Here is a 23,755-nt window from a genome sequence, read left to right as displayed (position 1 = left end):
TGACAAACCCAGATCGGAGGTTTGAAGCTGAAACCTGATAATCTCCCAAGGCCACATTCTTGAAGGACGGAGGGCACTCCCGGTGGTGTTGCGCATTAATGGACGTCAACTGCGGTGTCAGGTCGAGAAATGATGTGCCTTCTTCGCATTGGCTGTGAACCAGTTGTAATCGATCATTGCTGCTAAAGTGGGCGGAGGGAGTTTGTTGTAGAGCGAGGACAAGATGTTTTCAGAAAATGGCAGCCACATTTCTTCCTCCGCGCTGCCTGATTCGAAGCCCACATGCGAAACGCTTTTACGAGGACAGATCTGTCGTCAGTAAGGGCTGTGCATTGGTCCCGCTTCCGCCAAATGAGAACATTTGCTGACTTAAAGTACAGTACAAGCAGAAGAGGAAACGCTGTTCCAAAACTATGGAAAGTTCTGGAAAGTCTTTGGATTCCCCACAGACGTGTTTTGCTGGCAGTATCTCTTGCTTTGGGGGCCCTGGTACACCGTAAATCTAGGGCCTGACAGTCAACACTCCCTATCTCACCTCATGCAAACGGCACTCACAGTGCAACTGTCTGTCTCGTATTGCACCATGTCCTGGGGAATGAGAAGGGTGAGAGCAATAACAGCCTGATTTCACAACATGCAACTCTATTACAAGGCATGTTTTCCAAACCCAGTTACAAAAATCCCCGTGACACATTTCCTGAATATGGAAACATTCCTCAGCAGAAAGAAAAACTTCACAATAAAGAGATATACTTTGTGGCGAGTGCAGGAGACGACCAGAGAACAAAACAAGCAATATGAGTTATGAAATAAGAAACCTAGGGCCATATTCACAAGGTGCTATCGCCGAATTAACAGCACTTTATCGCTGCCAAAGTCGTGATAAATTTACCTCCCCATTCACAAGCTGGTGTTAACAGTCCACAGCACCAGTTTACCCGCGATAGCAGCTGCAAAAAACATTACCACAGAGGACCCCCACAACTATCGCTAATGAGATGCAGAGTGGGCATGCCAAAAGCAGCGACCACACCTCACCATTCTCAACGACCAGACAGATCGGCGATAAAAACACAAACAGGTGATCTGACCTGGTGTTAAGTCGGACGGCAGCCAGCACCACAAAAGGGAGCACAGCCCAGGGCCACATCGGAAGGGCAACAGTTGTCAAGGAGCCACTCATCATGCTGCCCGGACACCCAAGTGGGCCACAACACCCATCAACACCACCCCAGGACCCCACCCCACACCCGAACACCCCCCCGGAAAGCCGCTGTGCATCCGGCGCCACTAACTCTGTACTAGTCAGGTCCGGGACCCCTTCTTCTAAGAAATTGTATGGCCCCTGAAGCGTTGGCCTTGGGGTCATCAATGCCATTTCTCTGTGACCCTGCACTGTACGCAGCCTCCGGGCCCAAGAGCGTCCCAGCAGGGCTCACACACCAAATCGAGTTCTGACCGGCCCGGATGTGGCATCACCACAGGAGGCAGACGCCACTACTGCAAAGACCACCTCCAACAGCCATCTGCCACAGTCGACACGGTGGTCCTGACAGACTTACGGAGTTGCTCAGACCTGTTGTGGATGCCACCATCGGCCTGATGCCCTGCTCAGCACTCCAGGTGCCAGTGACTCAGTGCACCGCAAGCCATTGTCCGTTACTGATTGACATTTGTGCTGTGGAGATGTTGCAAAGCAATGTCACCTTATGCAGTGGGGAAGAGCTGGGACTATGAGGAGGAAGATGTGTCAGGTGTGCGGATGGGAGATGGCACAGACAAAATGAGAATATTGTGGAGAGTATCACCTACCCACCAAACAAGTGCGCACTTGTTTGGTGGGTAGGTGATACTCTCCACAATATTCTTCATTTTCAAAGACATGGTTGGACTCCGTGTGACACAGGTGGCGCCAACAGGAACTTTTGAATTTTGTAAATATAACTTGAGTGCACAGGGATAATATTGTTTTTGCATATATTGTTTTTACAGACAAAGGGAGGGCAGGAGGCAACATCCCCAAGGCAGGAATGCATGCTGGAGGAGGTAGTCAAGCCACACACCCAGAACCATTACTGGGTATTGCGCTGTGGACTGCGCACACAACTGTCACCTCAGACAGTGTGGGAGACCTGGGACGTTGATGAGGAAGTTGATGCAGGTGTAACACACCCCACTGCATCTGCATCAGGTCTAACACGAAGGGACAGAATCCTAGCATTACCTTCACATGAGTGCGCTCATCTCTAGTGCCCCTACCTCAGTGCACTGCAACTCACGGAACCTCCTGACTGAAATTCGGGTGAACTCTGTCCTTACTCCAACTTCCTCCATGTTGCTGTGCAGTTGATTCTGTTATGCATGTGTTTTCTGTTTCCGTTGCACTGGTGTCCAATGTTCAAGTTGTTGCCAGCACCAAGCATTTCGTGCGGGCTGGCTTACACTCACCCCACACACATCCAGCACAGGCGTCACTGTACATGTGGCCCAGCCAATAAAGGGGCCGGGCGAATGTGCCCGTAGCCCGTTCAACATGATATCGGCATGTGTCCCTGTGGTCTTGTATGCATGAGGGCCCTGGGCCCTACGACATTACATTGTGCTGTGTACATCGGATGCAGACGTGTCACCGCAGGCAGCGGTTTGTAGCTTGGACATGTAGCTTTGTTGTCACCCACTCAATTTGTAAGGGGAGTGTCTAGGGCCATCATACGCAGATCCAACATGGGTGTGTGACTTCTATTTGAGCGCCCCTGCCCATGGTTCTGTACTGTGAATGTGCATCTGCATGTGTCTCTATGGCAGTGTGGGTCTCCTTGGTGGGGTGTTGGTGGCCCTTGAAGGGTGATGGACACTTACGTATGTGTCCTGGTTCGCATGCCATGGGTTCGGCCCCCACCCACACCTGTTGGGCCACCTCCTTTTGGCATGCAGGAACATGGCATTGGGGTGCGATGTGTGGGTGGGTGAAGTGTCATGAGCCAGCTGTGCTTGCAGGTGCTTCCTGCTGCGTGGTCTGTTGCCGGCTGGGTGTTTGCCTCGGGGTAGCTTGGCTGTCTGGGTCCTGGTGGGGGGTTGCAGGGGATATCCATTTGCTGTTGTAGGGTGTCGGTGTCGATGGTGTGGTGGTCCTCTCCGGAATCACTGATGTGTTGTATTCTGTAGTATGCTGATTGTGTTGTGTGCCCCTCTGCCATGTGAAGGGGAGGTGCGTATTGACTTTGTGTTGACATGTATGTTGGCGCATTGTGCAGGTTTGCATGCAGACTGTATGGCAATGTACATTGTGATTGTTTGGAGGGTGCAGGATTCTTCTGCGGGACAGTGTACATTTGGTCTACATGATGGATGTGATGTCGTACGCGTAGATTTCCATTTCACAGTTTCCGGCTCCGTCAGATGTAGTAGGCATGTTTCTGTGCATGTGCGGAGTCAGTTGTGTCCTCTGTTCTACAGTGTCGACTATGCGCGTTGTTCCTCGTTGTTGTCAATGTGGGTGTGCTGTTCGTGCTATGTGTGTGTGCTGCAGTGTGCCAAGAGGATCTGGGCCATGGACCTGGGTGATTGTGGGTGTGCAGTGTGGTACACCTCGTTGTGCATGTATGCCATTTTGCCCACTCATCTTGTCCCTCCAGTCCCTGTTCGTTGCACTCCCTGTTGATGTTGTGTCAGGTCCTCTCGAGTTGTGTCCATACTCCTTACTCCTTGTGTCGTCTCCACACTTGGCCTTGGTTTCCCTCAGCTCCTCCGCTGGCGCTGGACTGCCACCTCCTCTCGCCGTTGCTGCCTTCCAGTTTGCAGCGGGTTTGTGCCTGGTTTAGGTAGTCACCTAATGCCAGCGCCTATTGGCCTCCTGGATTGGCCTCCTCGGCACTCCGCCTGCAATCCAGGTGGTCTGCTTGTGGGTCAGTTGCTGGTAGTGTTGTCACCTCCGTGACGCTGGTCATGTTTTCCTGCGGTTTGTACCCCGTCTTCCTCTCCCTCTTCTCCTTGGCCTTCCCTGGCCCAGTTGTTCCTTGTTGGTAGTCTTTGGGGGTTGTGGGGTTCAGGTTGGCCCCTGCGCTGTGTCAGGGTGCATTCATGTTGCTACGCACTTTGGATTGTTTTTGGTGTATTTTTTCTGTGGTTTTTATAGTGCATAGTTCCGCCAGACGCGTGGGATTTGCAGGCCTGTGGCTGGTATTTGCTACTTTTTGTACCGCGGTTGGCCTCATCCCATTTTGTTTGCGTTCGCGTATCGCATTTATGCGGCGTGGCGTTGATTTTGACGTGGACATTTGGCGCGTTATCTGGTGACTATCGCATGCTACCGTCTTGTTGTGAATCCCACGTTGTCACGGGTTTTTTTTCCCGCGATAGGATGCGACATTGAAAGTTGCGTTACGCTACTCTTGCGGTAGTTATCACACGTTCTTGTGAATATACCCCCTAGACCTTCCGATTTTACTACCGAATATCGAGGCTAGGAATATCGTGATGTACTAATATCGTGGACAGAATCTCCAGGGTCAACATTGATAAAGGTAAGTGCATGTAGAGGAGGTATAGATTTACTACTCTAAACTCTACATGTATGCACCTAGAAGATATAAATATAGTGGACGTAATATATGTGGAGATAGGTATGCAAAATCTATATTCACTATGAGCCTAATTATGACTTTGGCGGTGTGGCAGTGGACCGCCATGCCAGAACCCACTGACACACACCCAAAGCCATAACGCGACAATCTGCCGAATTTCAACAGGAATCCAGGTTGAGTGATCCTGAGGCAGCTGGCCCACAGCTGTACAGTGCTAAGGCTCATACGTGAGCATTAGAAAGGCACCACAATGGGAATGCCATTGCACATTCCTGCAGGGCATGGACTGTCAACTGGGGGTGCATGCATACAGGGCGGCACACCATGTGCCCCCCTGCATGCCTCCCCTGGAGCAGAGACAAGGGCCCCATTTGTTTCCCCACTGCCACAGATTACATGGTGGGCTCACCGGCATAACAACTGTGATGGTGAGGTAACTCCTAATATGTTTGGCAGTGCCCCAGTTTCACACCAGCATATTAGGGGCCTCAAACCACTGCATGTCCACTAGGGATCGTGGATCCCTGGAAGCAGCAACAGTCCCACCCATGGTGGTCCGGCCCCCCTACTTGTAATAGGGCAGTCAGACCACAGGTGTGGTGGTAGCCGCACCCCCAACGTGGATTTGGCAGTCCATCGGACCTCAAAACTCCAAATGAGGCACTTAGGGGTATAGTTACAATAAAGTACCGAAGCATGTCATTAAGCCAAGAAGGCTAACAACATGCTTCATCACTTTAGAAATGCAGGGCTGCACCATATTTACTATAATATGGTGCAGCCTTGCATTTCCCCCTGCGCTGGCATTAACTTTAGCAGCCTAGTGCCAATCCAGGCACCCTTGCACCATAGTGCAAGGGTGCCTGTGTTGAGGGGAAGATTGTTTATGGGCAGGAATGTCCCACTTCCTGCACATAAACAATCTTTAAATGACATTTTGTAACTTCTATGTGTGCTGCTTAATGCTGCACACATACAAGTTGCAAAACAGCATTTGTTCAAAAATGATTGTTTATGTGCAGGAAGGGGGACCTTCCTGCACATAAACAATCATAGGCAATTTGCTGTTTCTAGGTGTGCTGCACAATGCAGCAAACATGGAAACCTAAAAAACAAGGAGAAATAAAGCATTTCTCCTCGTTTCACCTGTTTAGGACCAGGATTTCCCTGGTCTTATTTTGGCGCTGCCTCCTATTTATGATGCCCTTGTAAATAGGAGGCAGCATCAAAATCAATTGGTGTTGTGGTGGAACCCCTTTCATGCTAAATACAGTGTGAAAGGGTGCCTTATTTACAAGGCAGCATTAAGGCACGTTACATGGCTTAACACTGCCTTGTAAATAAGGCGAGGCCCCTATCGCCATCACAACGTCACTGAAAGTGACATTGTGATGGCGATAGGGGCATGTAAATATGCCCCTTAGTATTTTATTTTTTTGTCCCTCAACGTCGTGTCTACGATATTTAGTGCCATTGAGATTCCTGCATGGATATTATGGGGACACACAATCTATATGACTTGTACATTATTATAATTCTCACTGAGCTATTGACTGCTTTCGACTATCAAAAATGTATATCAGTCCATTTGGCAAGAAATACCCGGCCAGATTAATCAAAGGTTTTGGGTCGTTTTTGAGGAAGCATGGGGACACAGGGTGATGGAAAACCTAGAATGAGATTTACCAAGACACGCAAGGCCACCGTGTGTGGCCAGGCATGGCTTAGTAAATCTGGAGAAATGCAAGCCAGTGCAAGTCTCTGCCTTGACTTACTCTACCCAAGGGAGACAGAGAACAAAATGAGCGAGCATAAAAAAGAAAACCACCCTGTGCATTTGCATACACATTCCAGATACATTGCCTTCACATCAATTCAAATGGAGTCCATTTTGTCATATTAGGAAAATACCGTTTAGTGATCTAATGAATTTGGGGTACAATAAAAACAAGCATGGAAAAAAGCAATAGGTCTAGCCAATGCAAGCTGGCTTTAGGGTTCGATATTTATTATTTTTATTTCAAGCATATTCTACAAAAATGAAAGGAGAAGCAACAAAGCATGTCACTGCCTCAACATGGTGGCCCTATGCTTACACAAAAAAAAAATATTTAAAAAATGTAATGTTTATTAAAACAATTAAGGTGCTTCCTAGCAGGTCATTAGGATCACCAACATAATATCAAAGCATACAATATCAAAACACAAAAATAGCGGAAAAAATATATTATTTACAAAAATAATGCCACCTATACGTAACTATTACAACCACAAATATCAATAAAACAAATATCTTTGTTAACAATATAGATTTCTAGTTATATCAAAAACACAAATATCGGAAACAAAAATATGAAACGAATAATATGTCAAAAACAATATCAACTACAATAATATAGCCAAAATAATTACAATATCATGAATTCATTATTAAATATTAAATACAACACTTTTTTACATGAGATAATTATTTAAAATATACATGAACACATTTATCCACATTTTACATTTAAAATAAACATATTACATCACCAAAATATTTTCAATTGACCCCAAAAACATATAACTAAATTTATGCCACTATAACAAAAAAATATTGCCATCAACTACCAACATTTATACATCAACTTAATATTAATAAATAAATATATACATTAAATGATATTCAAAACTATCAAACATTATATCAAAAATTAGAAATGAAACCTAATAGCATAGGGGTCTACAAGTGCATGATTATTTTACTAAAACACAATCTGAATCTTTTAAGCACAAAGCATAGTTTTCTATAGCATACCTACAGCCTATCTCAGAGGTAAGTTATATGTACTAAAATGTGGATTTAAAACTTGACAAACAGCTTTTACAGGCTAAGTCAAGCTGGCAGTGAGAGCACATAGACAGAGTCAGCACTACTGCATCGGACCCATGTTTAAAGGACTATTTGTTTGGACGTATGACAAATCTGTGTCACAACTTGCCTACACATCTGACTGAGTGTAGGAGTCCACCTATAGCAGTGCTATGAGTTCATTAAGTAAATGTGCATGTACGTGACTGTCTGTTTTAGTACATCTATGGCTCTCTAAATGTGCATGGAAGTACCTCATTGCTTGTGTTAGGGAGTAGAGTGGTATGTAGGTGTGTCTGCAACTGCTTTTGTTGCTGCTGCTCACATAAGTAGTTTATGTTAATAACTGTATAAATCCATGTGTCACTCTGTGAGTGAGTGAGAGGGAGGGTCTATGTTTAGAAAAATCTATGTAAGTTGCATCATAGGTGATATACTCTAAGTACTGCTTAGCATAGGGGTTTTCATTCAAGTGCATGATTAATCTTACTAAAAAACAAAATGACATCGCTGAATCTTTAAGCACAAAGCATGGTGATTTATAGAGGTAAGTTATCTGCACTAAAACGTGGATTAAAGACTTGACAAACAGATTTTACATGCCAAGTGATGCTAGCAGTGAGAGTCCACAGAGAGGGTCTGCCCTAGTAGGCCTGACCCATGTTTAAATGACTATTTGTCAGGATGTATGTTATGTTATGTTATGTTATGTTAGGTTAATTTATTATGCGCACAGCTACTCCAGCCAAGGAGCGTCCCGGCGCAAAGACAAGGAGGAACACAACACAGCAAACAATAACGCCCAAAATAAACAGCTAAAAGAGAAAAGTCTTAATCGCTCTACGGAAGGAAAGCAGATCGTCTAACTGTCGGATTTCAACTGGGAGGGTGTTCCAAATTAGTGCAGCTTTCACGCTGAAGGAACGACCCCCATCCGACAGAGTCTAAATCTAGGGACCACAGCAAGGGCCTGGCCCTGAGAACGGAGGCTACGAGTGGGAACATAAAAGGAGATAAGATTGGACAAAATTTCAGGGCCGATACCTCTAAGTATCTTGAAAGCCAAGCAGAGGACCTTGAAAAGAATACGCTTCTTTACAGGGAGCCAATGCAAGAATCGGAGGACATTCGCCACCGGGCAAAATCTGGGCAGGCCGACAATAGCTCTAGCCGCAGCATTTTGAACCCGCTGAAGGCGAGTTAGCTCAGCCTGATTCGCACCAACCAGAAGAGAGCTAGCGTAGTCCAGGCGAGAGATGATAGTAGCCTGGACTACAAGCTGTCTGGTAGGGGCATCGAAGTATTTGAGGACTGGTCTAAGACCTCTTAATAGGCCGAAACAACAAGCTGCTGTTTTTTTTGTATGTCCTGCGAAGGAAAGGCCGGCGTCCAACCAGACCCCCAGATTTTTCACCTCCGACACAGGGGTCGGAGTGGGGCCCAGCTCAGAAGGCCACCACTGATCCCCCCAAAGCTCTACTCCCTTCCCAACAACCATCACCTCTATTTTTGTGGCATTAAGCTGGAGACAGTTTTCTGTCAACCAGCAGGCCACCGCCTTCAGTCCGGACTGAAACCTAGGGGCGTCTAGATGGACATCTCCGCTAAGAGTAACCGCCAGCTGAGTGTCATCGGCATATGGGACCAAAGTAAGGCCCCACTGCCTCGCGACCTCAGCCAGCGGTCTCACGTAGAGGTTGAACAACGTGGGGCTTAGCGAAGACCCTTGCGGGACCCCCATGGCCAGAGGCTGAGAACTGGACGAGAAGGGAGGAATGGCCACACAGAAGGAGCGATTGTCCAGGAAGGAGCGGAACCACTGCAACGCCAGACCCCGAACACCAATCTCCTCTAGCCGATGCAGGAGGATGCCATGGGATACAGTGTCGAAGGCGGCGCTGAGATCTAACAATATCAGCGCCGCCGTCTGACCCGCATCCAACCTAGCACGCAGATATTCCACCATTGCGAGGAGAGCGGTCTCCGTGCTGTGCCCAGCACGAAAACCGTTCTGTGTGGGATCAAGGGCATTGGTCCGGGCTAGATGATCCGACAGGGCCAGATTGACATGGGCCTCTGTCAACTTCGCCGGCCACGGTAGCAGCGAGATGGGGCGGAAGCTTTCAGGCTTAGACGGGTCTAAGGAGGGTTTTTTAATAATCGGAGACACTACCGCCTGCTTCCATTTAGTTGGAACTACCCCCGACTCCAGGGAGAGGTTGACAAGGGAGCGCACCACCGGGCGTCCCAAAAAGGTCTGGTCTCGAAAGAGAGCAGGCTTTACCGGATCAGATGGAGATCCTGATTTAACTTGCAAAGCAAGTTTGTCAAACCCATCAGAGGTGAGGGGGGGGAATGAAGGCAGGATGAGCTGACATGATGTCTCGATAGAACTTTCCAGCGGAGCCCCAATACTAGGGAAGGCCCGATAGATGGCTTGGACCTTTCCCAGGAAATAAGAGGCTAGGGCTTCGCAATGGGAGACCGAGCTCTCAGCTAAAGGAATAGTACGTTTGGCCATAAGATCTTTAACCGCTTTGAAGATAGCCTTCGACAGGTTGATGCTCTTCCGAAATTCTTCAGCATAGAAGGCCGCACGAGCCCGACATATGGCCCGGTGATAAAGTTTAACCGAAGCAGCATATGCGGCTTTTAAGTCGGCCCGTAGGTCTTCCGCCATGCCCTCTCTGCCCGTCTACAGGCTCCCTTCAAGGCACGTAAGGCCCGCCATACCAGGGGCTAGACTCACGGGGGTTGATCTTAATTGATACAATAGGTATCAGAGCGTCCAGCGCCCTAGTAAGCCAAGAGCAGAAGAGATCGTATCCTTCCTCCACATTGTCCAATGTGCCCAAGGGTTCCACCAACAAAAGATGGTGAAAATCTTCCAGCCTGAGTTTGTTCCAAGGCCTCCTAAGCACCCGTCTAGCTGAAGAAGTGGGAAAAGTCACTGATACGGGACACTGAATAGACATCAGGAAATGGTCAGACCATTCTACCGGTGTAACTGCATTGACTTTGGCCTCAATCAAGTTGGTAAAGAAAGGATCCAAAGTATGTCCCCCGATATGCGTAGGCAATGAGACCAGCTGGAATAATTGAAAGGCCTCTAAATCCAAAGAGATGGCACGAACTGTCAAACTGGACAATGTGTCGAAATGCAGATTTAAATCGCCCAGTATGGAAAAATTGGCGCAATCAGTGGCCAGAGTGCCAACAGTATCCACAAAAGCATTTCTAAACGACACGTCACTGCCAGGCGGACGATATACCACCATCCCAGACAGTGTAAACTCAGGATTGACAGAAACTTTGAAGGAGGCACTTTCACAACCAGCGATCATAATGCTATTCCACACACAGGGAAAACAGGACCTAACTATCAGCGCTATTCCCCCACCTCTAGAGGCTCTATTCAAGGTGTATATCGAGTAGCCAGAGGGGCAAGCCAGATTGAGAATGGCAGTATCAGCTTCCTGAAGCCATGTTTCAGTTATAGCCATAATGTCCGGATCTTCGTCCTCAATGAGATCGAACAAATTTTGTTGGTGTTTCAGAATCGACCTCACATTCAAGTTCATGATCCGCAAAGCGGGAGTGGAAACCCTACTATGCTGGGAAACCGAGGGAGATTTCCGGGGGAGAAGCTTTGGGGGATCGAGTATCAGGCCGTTGCATGGACAACGGTATGGACCACAGAGAGGATGGATAGGCGGGCACGCACAGCAGCAACTCACCTGGTTGATGGACATCAGACTCTCCCTGGAATATGTCAGCATGGCGACAGACACTTAGTTGAGCTCTCACGCACCCGAGCCAGAGCCCGCCACGTCCCGCACGGCCTTAGCGCGGACGGGCGCAGACGGGCAGGACTCTGGCACGACTCCGGCCACGCGAGGACACGCCCGCTGCGCGATCCCGCTGCGCCAGGGGAGGAGCGTTAAATGCCCGTTCCCCCGCTGGCGCATGCGCAGTAAGCGCTGTCAGCCCGATCCTCGCACCCCAACCCAAGATGTCTGCCACCCCAGAACCAGCCCGCCAAACGGCGGTGAGGGCATGAATTATGGTGCAAGTGAGGGGGAGGTGAAGCGCGAGTCCGCAGACCTAAAAGAGAAAATAATAGGTGAGATTTTTTTAAATTTGCGCGGCAGCGCCGTAACGCTCCTGCTGCAAACGCTCCTTGTCAGGGGGAGGGAGGGCGGGGACTCGCCTTAAATGCCCGTTCCCCCGCTGGCGCATGCGCAGTAAGCGCTGTCAGCCCGATCCTCGCACCCCAACCCAAGATGTCTGCCACCCCGGAACCAGCCCGCCAAACGGCGGTGAGGGCACGAATTATGGTGCAAGTGAGGGGGAGGTGAAGCGCGAGTCCGCAGACCTAAAAGAGAAAATAATAGGTGAGATTTTTTTAAATTTGCGCGGCAGCGCCGTAACGCTCCTGCTGCAAACGCTCCTTGTCAGGGGGAGGGAGGGCGGGGACTCGCCTTAAATGCCCGTTCCCCCGCTGGCGCATGCGCAGTAAGCGCTGTCAGCCCGATCCTCGCACCCCAACCCAAGATGTCTGCCACCCCGGAACCAGCCCGCCAAACGGCGGTGAGGGCACGAATTATGGTGCAAGTGAGGGGGAGGTGAAGCGCGAGTCCGCAGACCTAAAAGAGAAAATAATAGGTGAGATTTTTTAAAATTTGCGCGGCAGCGCCGTAACGCTCCTGCTGCAAACGCTCCTTGTCAGGGGGAGGGAGGGCGGGGAGGTATGAAGAGATTGTGTCACTAGTAGCCTACATGTCTGAGTGAGTGTAGGGGCACACTTATAGCAGTACCATGAGATGTTTAAGTAAATGTGCCAGTATGTCACTGTCTGTTTTAGTACGCCTATGACTCTCTAAATGTGTATGTAAGTGTCTGAACAAATACCTCCGTGCCTGTGTTAGGGAATAGGGAGGTATGTAGGTATGCCTGCAAATGCCTTTCATTCTCCTGCATGGATAAGTATTTTCTGAGTATTTGAGTGACTGTATACGTCCCTGTGTCACTCTGTGACTGGGTGAGACAGACTCTATGCTTTGGAAAAATATAGGTCAGTTTCATTGTGGGTGGTATACTCTATGTAGTACTTGGAATAGGCATCTGCAAGTGCATGACTAACTTACTGAAACAGAAAAGGACATCTCTCTTCTTCTAAGGTTTAACACTTGGGAAAAGGCTTTTGCATGCCAAACTGGGCGGGGAGTGAGACTTCACAAACAAACTCTGTACTAGAAGGCATGACCCATGTTTAAAGAACTATTTTATTGAATGGATAATTAGGTTGTGTCATTACTTACCTACATATCTGAGTGAGTGTAGGAGTTCACCTGAAGCAGTGCCATCAGTTGTTTAAGTAAGTGTGACAGTATATAACTGTCTATTTCAGTAAGTCAATGGCTCTGTAAATGTATATGTGAGTGGCTAAACAAAAATCTAACTGCCTGTGTTAGGGAATAGAGGAGTATGTAAGTGTGTGTGCAAGTGCATTTCATCCTGCTGCACACTTAAGTCATTTCTGAGTATGTGAATTAATGTATAAGTCCCTCTGTCACTGTCTAACTACATGAGAGAGAGTCTCTTTGCTTGGCAAACATGTGTGTCAGTTGCATTATGGGTGGTGTACTCTATGAAGAACTTGGCATAGGTGCCTACAAATGCATAAGTAACTTAAAGAAACTCAAAAGAACATCTCTCTTCTTTTAAGCACAAAGCATGGTGCTTCATGCAATACATACAGCTTATTTTAAAGGTGAGTTATGTATACTAAAACATGTATTTAACATTTGGTGAATGGCTTTTGCATGTCAAATCCAGCTGGCAGTGAGAGTGCACTGAGAGAGTCTGCACTAGTAAGCCTGTACCATGTTTTAAGGAGTATTTGTCTGGTTAGATGACTAAGATGTGTCAGTACTTGCCTACATATCTGAGTGCATTTAGGAGTCCAGCTGTAGATGACCCATAAGATATTTAAATACCTTTGCCAGTATATCACTGTCTGGTTTAGTACCACCATGACTCTTTAAATGTGTACGTAAATGGCTGAACAAATACCTCAGTGCCTGTGTTTGAGATTAGAGGGGTATGTAGGTGCTTCTGCAACTGCCTTTCATACTGCTGCATACATAGTTTCTGAGTATGTGAGTGAATGTATAAGCCCCTTATCACTCTGACACTGGATGAGAGTGAGGCTCTATGATTTGGAAACATATATGTCAGTTGCAAAATGCGTGGCAAACTCTATGTAGTGGTTGACATGAGTAGCTTACTAAACTCAAAAGAACATCTCTCAATCTTTTAAGCACAAAGCATAATGGTTTATTACATACCTACAGCATATCTCAGAGGTCAATTAAGTTTACTAAAAAGTGGATTTAAGACTTGACAAATGTTTTTTGCATACCAAGTGAATTTGGCAGTAAGAGTGTATAGACAGGACCTGACCCATGATTAAAGGACTATTTGTCTGGCTGGGTGACAAGGTTCTGACAACATTCACCGTACCATGAGATGTATAAGTAAATGTGCCAGTATGTGACTGTCTGGTTTAGTACCACTATGGCTCAATAAATGTGCATGTTAGAAGCTGAAAAATACCTCAGTGCCTGTGTTGGGAATTAGAGGGGTATGGAGATGTGCCTGCAACTGATGTTTGATAATGTTGCATACATAACTAGTTTCTATGTATGTGAGTGAAGTTATTTATTTATTTTATTTATTTATCGAGTTTTGTATAGTGCAAACTTAACCTGAAGGCATCAGAGCACTTTACAGGGTTAGTGCAGCAGCAATTACACAAGTTACATAAAAAGCAAATAACAATGAATAGTAACAGTGTACGAAGAGGTATACAATAGAAATCAGAATATGTGAACGATATATTGTGCAAGTTACATAAAAAAGTGAGTGGAAATATGTAGTAGCCAGTTCAGTTCAGTTCATAAGGCTTTATTCGGAGCTTAAAAACAAAGTCCATAAAAGCACATACATACATAAAAACAGCTTCATCATTTTAACAATCAAACATATAAAAGTACATTAAAACAGTTTTAAAATGACAGACTTGGCCTTGCTTTAATGGCCCGTAGAAGAAAAGTGGCAGTGAAAAAACAGACATCAGGTGACGGGTTAAATAACAGTTTCATAGTGTCTTTTACAGTCCTAACTCCATATTTCCTAAAAACGGGTTTTAAAAAAGCTGATCGGATATTCCCGTAAAATGAACAGAACAATAAAAAGTGCATAGTACTTTGTATGGTAATATTGTCACATGGGCAAGGACCAATTGGGTGTTTCCTAGTGCTTGGAAATGCCACCAGATGATGAACAATGCCAAAACGGAGTCTTGTCAGGACAAATCGATGGGAGGGTCTGGAAACAAAACTCAAGTACGGTTGAAACCCTGTCGTTTCACTAAAACTTCCATAAAAACGACAGGTTGTTAAATTACCACTGGTCCTCCCTCGCTTCTCATTCCTGTGGTTCATAAAAGTAGATTTCAACTCATTTTTGGTCAAACAAGAGGCGGCATAATGATCCTCTATTACATTAAGATCATAGATTTCAGAAAAACTATCAGAAACAAATTTTACCCATGGAATCTTTAAATGCTTGTCGGTAGAGAGACAATCTTCTATAATAGCTCTATTTAAAGAGGTCTCTTCCTTTACCCATATTGCACGCCAAAGCATAAGCGGTCTAAGGGCTACATAGTCTGAGAGATGTTGAATTCCAAACTCCCTATGCACCAGGTCGGTAGAAGCCGAAGTGGGTAGACTTAAAAGTCTTTTAAGGAAGATATTTTCCTCCACTTGAAGACTTCCACTCGGGGCGTGCCCCCAAATACCAGCACCATAGAGAGTAATAGAAAGACACCTCATTTGGTAAATTTTCAGCATATCCATGAGCCGTTTATCCCCTAGTTTAGAAGCAAACTGAAACACCCCGTGGGCACTTTTCGCCATTCTACCCCTTACATAGCTGATCTCATTGGACCAACTACCTAATTTGGAAAAGGTGATACCTAGGTAGTTGAAAGAGTCCACTGTTAGAACCTTTTGCCCTTCGATGAAAAAAGAATGTGGTTTTTTACAACTATTACCACACTCCATGACAAAGGTTTTTGATTTATTGATCTTCAACTTCCTGTCCTTAATGAACAGAGAAAATCTGTCCATTAGACGTTGCAGGCCGATGGGAGTCCTAGATAAAATAACGGCATCGTCTGCATAAAGTAAAACAGGAATATGAAAATCAGGGGTTTTAGGGGTATCAGCCGCTACAGTCTTTAAGACCGAATCAACCTCGTTAATAAAGAGTGTAAAAAGCAGGGGGGCGAGTACACATCCCTGCCTGATACCACGCCTAATAGGGAACTTAGGGGTACACTCCCCACCCGAGCCGTAGCGTACGCTAGATCTGAGATTGGCATAGAGCCGGGCCAAGAAATGAACAATGCCCTCCGGGGCTCCCATTTCCAGAAGTTTCTCCCATAAAATCTTGTGATTCACCATATCGAAGGCACTGCTCAGATCTGCGAAGCAGATAAAAAGAGATCCTTTCTTGGCCTTCGTATATTTCCCTATTAGAAGTTCAAGGTTGAGGCACTGTTCTACTGTTCCCCGTCCCTTCCTAAAACCATACTGAGAGTTAGCCAGTATATTATTAGAATCAGCCCATTCTTCGAGTCTAACCAAGAGCACCCTACTCATGATTTTCACGGAGGAATCGAGAAGGGAGATTGGACGATAGTTCTTGGCATCACTCCTCTCCCCCTTCTTGTATATTGGTACTATAATAGATTCCTCCCATGAGGGTGGGACACCGAGGCAGACTGCTGCATTAAACACGATTGTTAATAACGGGCCCCAGATCTCAGGTTCTTTCCTATAGACATCAATGGGCACCCCGTCCGGCCCCTGGGCCTTACCTCCCTTGCTGGCAGAGATACTATCCTGAACCTCAGAAATGGATATATCTAAAGGAATGGCAGACCAGTCACCTCGATCTACATCCAAGGATTTATTCGACTCGAAAATCATGGAAAAATGGAAGACCCAACTTTCTACGCTAACGTTAGCAGTCAGCTCAGGCATCTCCTCATTTTTAAGAAATGGACGATTAACGGTTGCCCAGAAAAGGGAGGAATCTGAGGTTTCGGCCGCTTGGTCTAACTTGTCCCAGGCGTCTTGCCTTAATTCGGCCTTCCTGTTATTAATTGCAGACTGATAGGTGGCTCTAAGTTCCCTTACCAAATTTGTGTCTCTGGGTTTAGCAGCAATTGCCTCTTTGAGACCCTTAAGTGCATTAGTACTTGCATGGTCGAACCATCCCCTTAGCCTGCACGATATGTAGTAGCCATATAAAGACAAGTATACGATTTCCAGTAAGATATGCAAATGCTTTAGCTCCGAGGTACATTATGGTAAGGAGCTATGTAAGAGGGGAGAGTGGAGTCACAGTTCTTCCCCAAGGGAGTGGTACTCAGAATTAACTGTAGAATATGTGAATGATACAGCAGCAATTCCACGAAGATTACACGAGTTTACATAAAAGAGTAAGTAAAATTCCATAGTACCATATGAAGAGAAGTATATGATGGTCAGTAGGATATTCATAAGCTATAGGTCTAAGGGAGATAAGGGTAAGGGGTTGCTTAAGTAGGAGAGGAGAGTTCTTTCCCAAGGTAGTGGTTCTCAATTTGAGATAGAGGGTAGGAGCAATTAGGCCAATCGGATTGCTTATGGTGAGGGGTTTAGGTAGTTATTGAGAAGAAGATAAATGTTCTCTTGAAATGAGGGAATGAATAAATGTCATGTAAATCCTGAGGCAATGAGTTCCAGAATCTGGTAGCATTCCCAGAGAAGGAGCAGGTGCACGATTTTTCCTTCTTGAATTTGGGCAGAATCAGGAGTGGAATATTTTAGCTTCGAAGAGGTCTTGTTTGGCTGGTTTTTGAAAGTTTGTTTGTAAGGAAACTATTCTTTTCATATAGTGAGCTTTGTGGGTTATGTAGGCAGTTTTGTATGTACATCTTGGGAAGCTAGTTGAGCTCCGTAAAAGTGGGAGTGATGTGGTCGATTTGACTCTTCCCCAACAGAAGTCTGGCTGCTGCATTGAGTGTAGCTTTCAAAGGGGCTATGTGTGTTTTTGCAGTGCCTATCATTGTTGCTTTACTGTAGTCCAGTTTGGAGAGGATTAAGGATTGTACCGTAGACTTTAGGTCTTCGTTGGGGATGAAGGATTTGATTTTTTATGGTGTTTCAACATGTAGAACGTGTAGAAGGCACTTTTAGGTGAGGTATTAATATGCTCTTTCGTTTGTCTGATTTTTTGTCAAGTGTAATCCTCAGATATTTTACAAAGTTGGAGACAGAACGTTTGCAGTTTAATGCAGTGAGGTCGTCGTGCCAAATCTTTTTTAGTCAGTCAGGATTGAATTGTGGAGAGAGTGTTATTTAGATGCTGGATGTCTTAAACTGTCAAAATTTATATGTAGATTTGGGTGCAATCCACATGGAGATAATAGGCAAATCTGGCTTGTTTCAGGATCAATCCAAGGGGTTCCATACAGAAGTTGAATAGAGCAAGAGACAGGATTGACCCTTGAGGAACTCCTTTCGGGACTTTGTGTTGCTTTTGAGGTGGAGTTGTTTAATTTGATTTACTATGAGCGTTCTTTCAAAAAGGAGGCAAACCACAGAAGGACTGTTCCAGTGATACCAGCAAGTTGTGAGAGGGTATTAGGAGGATATTGTGTTTGACAGTATCAAAGGCAGTGGAGATGTCCAGGAGCACTAGGAGGCAGGCCTAACCTTTGTCCAAAGATCTGTGTACATCATCTATGATGTTCAGTATTACAGTCTTTATGGTGTACCCATTCCTGAACCCAGATTGGAGTGTGTCATGCAGGTTGTATTGTTTAGTGTGGTTGTTGAGTTGTGCCAACATGCATTTTTCAATGATTTTGGCCATAAGAGGGCAGTTGGTTATAGATCTGTAATTGTTCCTGTCGTTCTGGTCACCATCTGGTTTTTTTGATGAAGGGGTGGTCCCAGGAATACAAAATGCCTTTGCTCTGTAGATGAGCAGTGACCGGGCGAAAGTCATGATGTTTCTGTAACATGCTAGCCACCAAGTCCTGGTAAAGCATAGCTGTATGCCCTTGGAATTGCAGATGATAATGTTCTCTGGCTTTGTGGAGGATGTATTATTTTAACTGAAAGTTATGTATGCAGATCCATATATCCGCAGGAGTGAAAGGTGCAGGTCTCGGTAGGACTATTCTGTGCACTATATCAAGCTCTATTGGTTGGTCTAGTGGCGTTTCAAGGATATAAAGGAAAAGATCCATTATGTAGGGGGTCAAGTCTCTGCCCTCTACGTTCATTGGGACTCTACCAATGCGTATATTGTTTCGTCTTGAGCTTTTTTTTTGCTTTCAGCCTTGGCCATCAATAAAGATTGCTGCACTTGGTGTTGGAGGACCTCCTGTTGAAGCTGTCCGAGTTCTTCATCCCAACTAGTTTGGTGGTCTTCGAGTACAGAAACATGGTCCCCCACTTCTTCGAGGTTTCACGTGACCTCCGTGAGATTGCTGGATAAGTCCTTGACCGTAGGGGTGGGCGGAACTTGCGTAGTAGCGCTACGCAAAGCTCTGAGAAACTGTAAAATATCTCCGCGAGCACGCAGAGTTCCGCGAACATGCGGAAATGCTTGTTCCGCCCGATAGCCATGCTTTTTTCCTGTTTGCGAACGGTGTTTGCGTGCTCAGGGAGAAATAGCTCGCGAACATGCATTTTGAAAGCGCGAACAAGCAAAAGATTAAGCAAAATTACCCAAATTCCCCAAATTCCGTGAGCGGAACGGAATTTACAAGCCCGGGCATACTTGACTGACTGGAGGTCATCCTGGAGTCAAGCGAATAGAACCTCCTAAAGGATTGATTTACCAGCCCCTCTGGGTTGTCCCCATCTGTCTGGTGTTTCGCTTCAGTCTAGGGCGTCTCACCCTGTTGGTCCCCAGCCTGTTTGGTCAGCATGTCCTTCAAAGATCAGGTCATCTTCTTTTCTCTTGCTGGTGCCCTTGCCACATAGATGGGGAGAATGATCTTGATGTGAATATGACCTTGGAGAAGCCGGCCTACATTCCTAGCCTCAACCTTTTATCATGAGGTTGGTTTCAGACCGGGCCAGGTGGGCTTCCAGCAAGGATTCTGTATATTTGTGCCTGAAGGTGTCAGTGTCCTTCACCCAGCAGGATACGATTGCAGAGTGCTCCCCAGGGGTCGTTGTGCCCAGTCAGATTGCAGTGATAGTACGGGGACATCTCTGTAGACCAGCCTGTGAGCAGGGATGATGAGTCAGGCTCAGAGAGCACTGTAGCTGGAGACACCAAAGCTGTGCAGCTATGACAAGATTCCACAGATCATGAATCTGGCGCAAAGGGCTCTCTTCTGTGGGGTAGTCAAAATATATAGAGGCGTCCAGTCTTCTGTGACTGGAACCACCAGATCTGTGACAGCCCAGCCAGTCACACCAAGTGCAAACCACATGCAGCAGAGGAGCAAGCTAAGGCATGACTGCGCAGTGCCTTGTGGGTGAAGTAGCCCCCGGCAGGGTATCTCACTAATGCTTCTAGACCCGCACAATGCTCAGTATGGCTCCCGCGATGGAACCAGGCCCAAGCGGCCATAGCAAGATGCAGTTTGCAACATGTCTCTGCATCAGACCTCTCACTGTCTGAAAGCCCATCAGTGTCCCAGGGCTTTGGCAGGCTGCTTACAATAGAGAGTCTGATGGGCAGAAGGGAGCATGCAGCAGACCCTATCGCTCTGGCTAACGACGCATATCAGCCGCCATTTCACTACTTGCATGTCAATGAGGAGTATGTTAAGACCTCATCTAGATGTCTGGAGGAATCGCCCCCATCCAGGACCAGAAGTATGTTTGGAGATCTGCACAGCATGGGTGGTAGAGAGGCAGATGTGTGGCAGAGGGCTGGTAGGAGGCCTCAGCAGAGTGCCCATCTCAGAACGTCTTCCACCAGTTTCTTACATGCGGTCTGAAGCAGAGTGTGGCACGAGAGCCTCAGCAGGGTGCCTGGAGGAGCGAGCCCACGTCCGGGCTGAGTTGGTGGTATGTAGCATCTCCAGAGCCGCTGCTCAATGGAAGGGAGGAGGGCCACATCTCACCTCGTCTACAGCATTGCCATCTTCTGTCAGTGGCTTGGTAGTCACGCTCCGTGCTGCCAGAGCTTATCAGGCAGCTGTTGGTCTTAAGGGGGGGGGGTCAGCATTACTCCAGCTGTCTCTGGAGCCAAACACATGCATCACAGACCCCACTGGTTCAATTACAGTGACGTAGTTCAGGCTCGGTAGGTGGCGGGGATGGAGAGTCAGTTAAGCACGTCTGAACCACCCGCCGTTTTTTGCCACGTCCCCTGTTTTATGACTATAAGAGTATACTACACATTATTAGCAAGCCCTCACTAGGAAATGTAACCTTGTTACACAACAATGAGTCTAAACAGTCTTAATTTCTAAAAATAGTCAACTACCTCTATAACACCCTTCCCCAAATACACTCTTAGCACAGTCTCCATAGCAACCAACTAGAACTGAAAGGTCACACGTTTGTAGCACATTCTAGAAGGACCATACTAGTTCCAAAATGAGCTACAGCAGGTGTGTTTTACTGCACAGAATAAAAAGAATGTCCAAGTCTACATTAAGCTTTTTAATTTTTACTGCAACCAATCATAGATCTAGTTACTTAAGCTTTCAAGACATTACGCAATTTCATTTACCTCCACAATCACAGCCTCCAATCAACTATAGTGTTTTTTAAACCAGGAGCACACCTCCATTTGAACTGCATTTCATTTTCCATACTGCCTCATTCAGCTCCAGCCTTCTCCTGTCTGCTTTTGCTTCTTCACTTCAAAATGGTTAGATTGTGGATTGTGGGCCACAGCTATGTGTTTAGGGGTAGAGAGGCTGCTAAAAAAAGTGGCATCGACATGGACTTGGGTTTGGCTAATGTGGACATTACTTGGATTGGTCAGAGAGGCTTGAAGTGAAATCAGTTGCTGCCTTCAGTTGAAAGAATTGTGGATTGCCAACCCCCTGACCACATGATTGTGTACTGTGGTGGCAATGACCTAAGCACGCTGACTGGAGTAAGAATGGAAATCCTAATGAAGGGTACCTTTGCAGAATTAATGACAGTTTTCTTTCACACTGCCTTGGTGTACTTCACAAATGCCAATCCTGTCCACAGATTGACAAAGCCACGAAACATGTTAATAAAACTGTTTCTGTTTTTCTCAGAGACCATAACATGGGTTCTACCTGCAAAAATAACCTGAGTTTTGACATGCATGGAATCCATAGAATTGATATAGTTCACTTGACAGATGAAGGCAAAATGGTGTTTCTCAGCAACTTGAAACTCTGTCTCCTGACTTAGCTGTTGCATACTCACAATGAACACAACAGCTATTCTCGGAGTCACCCTATAGTAGGGATAGGCGGAATTTGCGAAATTCACGCGAAAATGTTAAAAATCTCCGCAAACACGCGGAAATAACACGAAGATGCGGAAGGTTTTTCCCGCTCATTCGCGGTATTTTCTGCGTGGTCGCGGCTCGCCAACTTACCCATGCGGTTGCTCGCGGGCACGGCCATCTTGTTTTCACATGTCTCGCGGTGCATGATTGCGAGAAGAAAGATGTGATCGCGTGACGAATGATGTTACTGCGGGCACGAACTGTCGCGAGACAGCACAAATGGCTACCAACAATCCAACATCTCGTGGAGAACGCGACCGGATCGGGAAAACTTATCGGCAAACGCGGGGATTCAGGTAAGGCGATCGCGCGCACGCGAGAATGTATTATTTTACAGCGCGAGCAAGCAAAAAATTTCCGGTAAAATGCGGATTGCGGAAATTTTGACATTTTCGCGCTCTCCGTGGAACGCGAAAATGTCAAATTATTGCAATTTCTGCGAGCGGAACGGAATTTTAGCCCAGGCCTACCCTATAGCCCATAATGTTGCTTATTTTCTTTATAATTCTGTTTTTTAAATTTTTGAAATATTTGTAGTGATGTTGCTATATGCGTGACATAGTGTCAAATACACAAAACAAAGGCAGACATTTAATAAACACCACCACATTTAAAATTCATAACTATATACAAGAAATTCTGTGCATCACACTAGGTACATCAGTATCTAAATAACTGTAACAAAACATAAATGATTTACTGAGTGTGTCTATGAGTGCGAGTGTAAGAGTTTGAGTGGGTCTGTCAGTGGGTACATAATTCTCTCAGAAGCTCTGTCAGAGGGTGTGTGAGAGTTTGACAGGGTCTATGAGATGTGTGAGCATCTGAGCATATCTGTGAGTTCATGAGTCTCTGAGCGGGTCTGTGAGGGTGCATCAGTATCTGAGTAAATCTGTGACGGTGCATGAGTGTCTGAGTGGGTCTGTGAGTGAGTGTATGGGTCTCTGAGGGAGACTGTGACTGGGTGCATGAGTCTCTGATTGGGTCTGTGAGTGGAAGCAAGGGTGTTTGATTGGGTTTGTGAATAGGTACATAGGTCTGTGAGTGGGTCTGTGAGTGGGTACATGACTCTCTGTGTGGGTCTGTAAGTGGGTGAATGAGTCTGTTAATGGGTCTGTGAGTGGGTACATCAGTATCTGAGTTTGTCTGTGAGTGGGTGAATGGGTAACTCGGTGGGTGTGTTAGTGGGTGAGTCATTGTCTGAGTGGGTCTCCGAGTGGGTGAATGAGTATCTGAGTGAGTCTCTGAATGCATGCATGGGTCTCAGAGTAGGTCTGTGAGTGAGTGCATGAGTCTCTGAGTATATTAGTGAGATGGTGCAGGAGTCTCTGGGTGGGTGCATAAGTCTCTGAGTAGGCCTGTGGATGGGTATGAGAGTATCTGAGTGGGTTTGTGAGTGGGTTCATGGGTGACTGAGTGGCACTGTAAATAGGTGCATAAGTGTCTAAGTAGGTCTGTAAGTTGGTTTATGAGTCTCTGACTGGATCTGTGAATGGATGCATTATTCTCTGACTGGAGCTGTGATGTATGTTTATTTTTAATTTTTACACTGATATTTGCGAGTTTGCCATGACGTTACACTGGGGGGCCTGCGCTGATGGTGGCAGTGAACTCTTGATTATTGCTTGTTTAAAAAACTCTTTATTAACCTATTAAACACATCTGTGGTCCTTGAATGATCCCTACATTCCTCCCATGGGGTCAGGGCGCATCCAACCGAACACCTTATGCC

Source organism: Triturus cristatus, chromosome 10, assembly GCF_964204655.1.
Source record: "Triturus cristatus chromosome 10, aTriCri1.1, whole genome shotgun sequence".
In the NCBI taxonomy this organism is placed as follows: domain Eukaryota; kingdom Metazoa; phylum Chordata; class Amphibia; order Caudata; family Salamandridae; genus Triturus; species Triturus cristatus.
The sequence above is the reverse complement of the archived record's forward strand: the minus strand, read 5'-3'. Positions refer to the sequence as shown.